The sequence below is a fragment of the Vombatus ursinus genome, unplaced genomic scaffold, assembly GCF_900497805.2.
Source record: "Vombatus ursinus unplaced genomic scaffold, bare-nosed wombat genome assembly UNPS02008614.1, whole genome shotgun sequence".
In the NCBI taxonomy this organism is placed as follows: domain Eukaryota; kingdom Metazoa; phylum Chordata; class Mammalia; order Diprotodontia; family Vombatidae; genus Vombatus; species Vombatus ursinus.
In genome coordinates, this window is record NW_020948392.1 from 393,448 (window position 1) to 401,039 (window position 7,592).

Below are 7,592 nucleotides of genomic sequence, written 5' to 3' on the forward strand. Positions count from 1 at the left end.
AGAAGGAAAGAAATAAGTATTTATTAAGTTCCTACTATGTACCAGACACTGTGCTAAGCACTTTAAAATATCTCCTTTGATCCTCACAACAATCACGTGAGGTGTTATTATTATCTCTACTTTACAGGTGAGGAAGCTGAGGCAGACAGAGGTTAAATGACCTGCCCGGGGTCACACAGCAAGTAAGTATCTGATGCTGGATTTGAATTTAGGTCTTCCTACTGCATACCAGCATTCTTTTCTGAATCTAGGAGAAGTCACTAAGTTGCCTCTTAGAAGAAGCATTCATATATATGCAGCTATTAATATAGTAAAAATGTTGCATGGTGAATAATATGCAAAGCAACTTCAAATGGTTCCACTTGCAGAAAATATTATGATACAGAGAACTGTCTCCACATCTGCAGACCTTTGTCATCAACAAACTGAGAAACTGAAATCTTCCTATTTTGCATTACAAGAGGATGAAGTAACAGCTAATTAAAATTGTTTATTTGATTTGTATGTATGATATATTATTCAAATTGTTGTTAGAGATGATTTGTTACTTTGTAAACCTATTGATGGTAATGCCAAAGCAAGAGAAATTTTCAACAAAATTAACAGATTTGTTAAATGAAATTATATAATTTGAGACAATTGTATTCGTTTTGCTCAGACAGAACTTAATATCAGTATGAAACACCAGCACTATATAAAAATGGGGCCCTTGAGAACTTGTACACATTGTTTGTTAAACAATCACTTGTATCTAGAAATAAGAATGTAAAACTCCATGTGGCTTTTCAAATAGTTATAACAGTCATCAACTTTATAAAAACAAAAACAGCCCTTTGAAAAAAAAGACTCTTTGCAAAATTGTGTGATGATATGGGAGCAAGACTCTTCTCTGTTGTTGCAGATCATACTGGCTTTCTCATGCTAGAGAACTTTGAAATCTATAAGAGCAGAAATAATAAATTTCCATTTATTTTAATAATAATGATGAAGATGAATAAATTTATTTTATATGAAAAATTTCTATCTGAAACTTGTCTATTTGATATATATGTATTAAAATTAAGTACTCTCAATGTGAGGTTGTCAAATTCATACTCTGATCCAGAAAAGTAAAATGATTTGCATTTATGAAAATGTTAAAGTTATGAACAATGGAGCAGCTAGGTGATACAGTGGATAGAGTACTGGGCTTTGAGTCAGGAAGAGTTCAAATCTGGCCTCAGATACTTACTAGCTGTATGATCCTGGGCAACTCAATTAACTCTGCTTGCCTCAATTCCTCATTTGTAAAATCAGTTGGAGAGGGAAATGGCAAAACACTCCAGTACCTTTGCCCCCCCCACAAAAAAAACAACCCACCCAGAATGGGATCACAGAGATGGACACAACTGAACAATAGCAACAAATAAACAACAGATTTACAAAATGATTTTGTCATATTTTCTCATTTTAAAAATATTTACCCTATAAATGAATTAGGAAAAAAGGAAAGTCATGTTATTAATCACTTGGCCAATCTATATAAGTCTGATTTTATTTTAAGTGTCTGGATATTTCTAAATATGAATGAATAAGAAGTCTATTTGCCATGGACAATTTTATATTTGGTACATTTGAATAAAAATAGCTAATAGCCTTGTGATAGTGCTTTGAAATAAATATTTGAATCTGAAAATCTTATGTTTTGACTTGAAATGAATGAAAGAATTCATTGGTTAGTAATCAATCACCAACCATTTATTAAGTTCCTAATATGTACCAGGTGCTGCACTAGGAGCTAGGGATACAAAGACAAAATGAAATGTTCCTTTCTTTCAAGAAGCTTATATTCTATCAAGGGGAAACCATATTTACTTATATAAGTATACTCCCACTATGTGAAATAAATACAAGGCAACCTAGGTAGGGTAGAAACTAGCAATTCAAAGGCTGAGAAAAGACTTCATGGAGGTGACATTTGAGCTGAGTTTTGAAGGAAATGCAGGATTCTAAGGGGCAGATATAAAGACCATTTCTAGTATGGCTGACCACTAGCACAAAGTCACAGAGTCCGAAGATGGATTGTCACTTGCAAGGAATGTCAAGACCAGTCTGGTTGTACCCTGGTGTGTAGTAAGGGGGGTAGTGGATAGGAATTTAGAAATTTAGGTATAGTCAAGGTTTGGAAGGTCTTTAAAAGTCAAACAGAAAATATGTAGCCATTGAAGCTTATTGAATAGAGAAATGACCTGTTCCTTCTTTCACTTTAGGAAAATCACTTCAACAGCCATTACAGGGTGGATTAGAGTGAAGAAAGGAGTGAAATTGCAGAAGAGCAATTAGAAGGCTATTGCAGTAATCTAATAAGGAGATGATGAGAGCTGGCAGCTAGCCAAGTGTAAGAGTTGTGGAGGTAACGCAAGATTTAGTGACTGATTAGATATATGACAGGAGGGAGAGGGTGTGGTCAAGGATAACCCTGAGGTTACAAATCTACGTGACTGGAAGGATGGTGGTGCCCTCAACAGAAACAGTGAGGTTCAAAAGACTTTTTTGGATTTGGGAGAAAGATATTAAGTTCTGTTTTGAACATGTATCTGAAACGCCTCTTGGGAATCCATTTTAAAATGTTCAGTAGTAATTTGGAGGTTATATATGGAATTCTAGAGAGAAACTAAGGTGAGGTATATTGATTTATTAGTCATCTGGGTAGATGTGATCATTAAACCTGTGTTAGCTAATGAAAGAGAAGATTGAAACTACCACCATCCATTATACTTTTTGATGTGAAACATTCTTCTGGTGTAGCTATTATAAAGACATAAAACTTATCTCAATGAATGCTTGAAAAATAAGTAGCAATTTTGCCAATAAAAATATTCCCTATGTATGTGCCTTTCCTTAAATGTTCCCTGTTCACATATTTTTTCTATGTCTATCTCCATCTATTCATGTTTCCTGGGCATTCCTGTTAAGTACATGTGTACCCCAACAATCAGGACCCTTGCTGACACGTTCCCTATTTATGTGCCCTTAATGAATAACTATATTTACTCACTCTTCACATCTGTTGTGTGTGCCTGTGTGTGAGAGAGACAGAGACAGAGACAGAGACAGAGAGAAACAGAGAGACATAGACAAAGAGACAAAGACATGGAGAGAAATAGAGACAGAGAGAAAGCCCCATGTTTTTGAACAGGATGTTCTAGTGTTACTGTTATTACTGTGCTATTTCACCGTGTGCTTTAGCTTTGAAATTATTTGGTCCTGGAGTGGAGACTGGAGGAAAAAAAAAATTAACACCTCAGTGGGCACTCATTGGCTGTGGTTTCCAATGGATGTGATCCATAGAGTATTTGAACTTATGATAGTTATCCTGGGAAGCTCATAGAGGAGAGGTAAGTGACCCAGTTCTATAAATAAAATATGCTTAATGCTAAAAATTATCTTGAAAAAAATGTATTTTTAGATAATTTAAAATGTACTTCTGAATCTTATAGTGTCTCTAGAACATCATTTATCCTTTATCACTGTACTGAAATTCACTAGAAACACCAATATTGTTTTCCAAAACTCACAAGGCCTTTCTTGAAATCCAGGGTAAAGATTTCCTGTATACAGGCAACTCAAAATCAAACAGTAAGCACTTTGAGAGAAACGAGAAATTCAGAAAGGAACTGAATTAATGAAAGGTATTTGTTCTGAAGTCCTCAAAGTATTGTTAACATGAGACATGAGGTAGGAATCAATGGGTTAGCATTAGAGCTGTAAGTAGACTTTCCTATGCTTAGGGCAAGAAGCAGAAAAGGCACCCTGAATTGGGGGTGGGGCAGAGATGAGACACTGAAGCAAGGGAAAAGAGGAAGAACACATCCCTGTAGATTGATAGTTGCTTCCAATCCAATGCAACATAATCTAATCAAACCAGCATTTACTAGGTGTCCACAATGTGCCAGGTACTATACCAGCCCGGGATCCAAGGACAAAACAAACAAAAAAACAGTTCCTACCATCGAGGTATTATATTGTATTGTTTTCTAATACAAAATAACTAAGTACACATAATAATTTGAGGAAAGAGAGAGCACAAAAACAAAAACAAAACCAAACACACACACACACACACACACACACACACACACACAAAGAGAGCACTAACAACTGAAGGATAGGAAAAGTTTCCTAAAGGAGATAGTACATTAAAAAAAAAAAGAAGAAGAAGAAAAAGGGCAGCTAGGTGGCACAGTGGATAAAGCACCAGCCCTAGAGTCAGGAGGACCTGAGTTCAAATATGGACTCAGACACTTGACACTTACTAGCTGTGTGACCCTGGGCAAGTCACTTAACCCCATTGCCTAGCCAAAAAAAAAAAACCACACACACACACACAAAGAACAACAACAACAAACAAAACAACAAACTAAAAAACAACAACAACAAAGAAAATAAGGAGATAGCACATAAACTGAGCCCTAAAGGAAGCTAACGATTCTGACAGGTGGAAGTGAGTGAGGTTTGTTTTTCAGGGATGGGAATAGCCTATGCAAAACCGTAAGATGGCATACCAAATTTGGGAAGAACAAGAAGACCAATTTGGTTGAAACATAGAGAATATGAAAGGAAATAATGTGAAATAAGTCTATAGGTGGAGATTACAGATAGATTTTAAAGGACTTTAAATGCTAAGCTGAGGTTTGTTTTTGGTTTGGTTTGGTTTGGTTTTTATTTATCTGTGGAGTAATAGGGAGCCATTGAAGAAGGTTCCTAAGTAATAGAAGAAAAAGTTTTGAAGAGAGTTGAGAAAGAGGTGACATTCTGAGTTTTGTTTTGGGCATGTTGAGATATCTTTAGGACATTCAGTTTGGAGGACTGAAGCTCAGAGAAGAAACTGGGGTTGGAAATAAAGCCCTTTGAGTCATTTGCGAAGAGATGATAATTAAACCAATGACAGCTGATGAGATCATGGAGTATAGAGACTGAAAAGATATGAAGGCCAAGGAAGTACCTTTGGGTGATGCCCAAAATTAAGAGGTGAAATATGGTTTGCTTATAAGCCAGCAAAGCAGTTAAACAGGTAGAAGAGCAGGGAGATGGTTGTGCCACAAACACTAGAGAAAAAAAGATAAACCAGGTGGAAACAATGTTCAGCAATGCCAAATGCAGCAGACTGAGAAGGATGAGGACTGAGAAACCATTAAATTTGAAGATTAAAAGACTTTTGGTAAACTGTGAAACAACAGTTTTAGTTAAGTGATAAGATCAGAGGCCAGACAGCAAAGGGTTGACTGAGTAAGAAGGGAGTAAGTAGAAGCAATTAATGTAAGAAGCTTCTTGCTGGAGTTTGGCTGAGAAAAGAAGAAGAAATACAAAATAATAGCTTAAGGGGATGGTAGGGCCTAAAAGCCTTTTTAAAAATGGAAACATGATTCCATGAGACATCAAGAAACAATAAAAAGTCAAAAAGAATGAAAAATAGAAAAATGTGAACTATCTCATATGAAAAACAACCAACTTGTAAAATATATCAAGGAAAGATAATTTAAGGAAGTGCTGTTTGGGAGGGGAGGCCAGGGCTTCGAGGGGTCGCGCTCTCGGGATCTGCGGCTGTCCCCGCTGGAGGGCGGTCGGGGTCTCCGGTGCATCCTGGGAAGCTAAGCTGTCTGGGTCCGCTTCCTTCTCTGCGGCGTTAGGAGGCAGCCGTTGCCATGACAACCCAGGCAAGTTTGGTGGCAAACCGAGGCCGCCGTTTCAAATGGGCCTTTGAGCTGAGCGGCCCCGGAGGAGGCAGCAGGGGCCGAAGTGATCGGGGAGGTGGCCAGAGAGATTCCATGTATCCAGTGGGTTACCTGGACAAGCAAGTGCCAGATACCAGCGTGCAGGAAACAGACTGGATCCTGGTAGAAAAGCGTTGCTGGGACGTTGCTGGGACATTGCTGGGTCCCCTCAAACAGATCCCCATGAACCTTTTCATCATGTATATGGCAGGCAACACTATCTCCATCTTCCCCACCATGATGGTGTGTATGATGGTCTGGCGGCCCATTCAAGCTCTTATGGCCATTTCAGCCACTTTCAAGATGCTGGAAAGTTCAAGCCAGAAGTTCCTCCAGGGCTTGGTCTATCTCATTGGGAACCATGAGGTCCATGGGGCTGCTGACTACACATGCATCAGATTGGTTGGCTTTCATTGAACCCCTCTGAGAGAATAGAATTCAGTGGTGGTGGGCTACTCTTATAATCAAGGGAAAACGTAAATTGGTGCCTCTCTCACACTTGGATCCCATTTGATTTTTGTCACTTGTCCCTTCTCAGTAACACTTTAGTCTGTTCTATTCTGCAAAGGTCTCCTGTGCTGAAAAGAAGAATCAAAAAACTTGTTTTCTCAAAGGTAAAAAAGAACAAAGCTAATAGGGTTGGAGTACCAACAAAGAAAAACTGCAGAGCTGCTCCTGGCCGAAAATAACGTAAAAAACTTTATTTATGTTTCCAAAACAGAGCAAAAACAACAATCAAAACCATAATTCCGTGTAAACAAAAGAGTGGCTGCTTCAGCCTCTCCTCTCAATAAATTAAACTGCTCAGAACAGCTCTTGGAAAAGAAAAAAAAAAAGAAAGATAATTTAAGGATTATTTAAAAAGCCATAATTAAACAAATTTTCACATTTCACATTTCAAACAATTATTAAGGAAAATTGCCCACACATCAAAGAATTGGAAACTGAAGTGATACCCATCAATTGGGAAATGGCTAAACATAATATGGTATATTATTGTGATGGAATACTAATGACAAATGGGTTCAGAATGGGGGAATGGGTTCAGAAAAACTTGAGAAGACTTATATGAACTGATGTAAAGTGAAGTGAGCAGAACCAAGACAATAACCTTACACAGTTATCCGGGAAAGAGAGGAACAGCAGGGCTTCTGGTCTTCTCTAGCTACAGCACACCAAAGAGACTTGTTGTTTATCCTCATTACATATAAGCTATTATTAAATGATAAATTAAATAATATTAAAAGCTTACATTGATAAAGTAATATGTGGTTTACAAAGTGTTTTAAATACATGATCTCACTGAATCTCATAAAAGCTATAGAATGTAAGTGTTATTATTATTCCCATTTGACAGATAAGAAAAAATGAGGTTTAGGTAAAGTGGTTAGCCCAAGGTCACACAACCATGAAGTGTTTGAGCCAGGGTTCGAGCCTAAGTTTTCTGGCTCTAGGTTTGACAACACTCTATCCATTATGCCACATTTGACCCATCTAAAAACCTAATCTATTTTGAACAATAGGAAGTTGATCAGGAAGACTTCCTGAAAATTCAGCTTCCTAGTCCTTTCACAAGATATTTCAAGAGGTAAAGTTCAAATCTCAGTCCTAGTACTTAGGTATTTGGACATGGTCAAGTCACTTAAGCCCTTTGACTCAGATTCCTTACCTGTAAACTACGTAGAGCTACAAAGATTTGTATTGCCTATAGTACTTCACTGCTTGAGTATTGTAAAGTATTTGCTTTGTAAATCTTAAAATATTATAAAAAGTGATGCTATTATTATTATTACTACCATAAGAGAAGATTGACTTCCAATAAAAATGCTTTCTCACTTG

General features: G+C 37.3%; 1 pseudogene; it reads left to right on the forward strand.

Moving 5' to 3' along the window:
• The first annotated feature begins 5,684 nt into the window (after nucleotides 1-5,684).
• On the forward strand, nucleotides 5,685-6,217 carry LOC114034225 (annotated as a pseudogene).
• The last annotated feature ends 1,375 nt before the right edge of the window (nucleotides 6,218-7,592 follow it).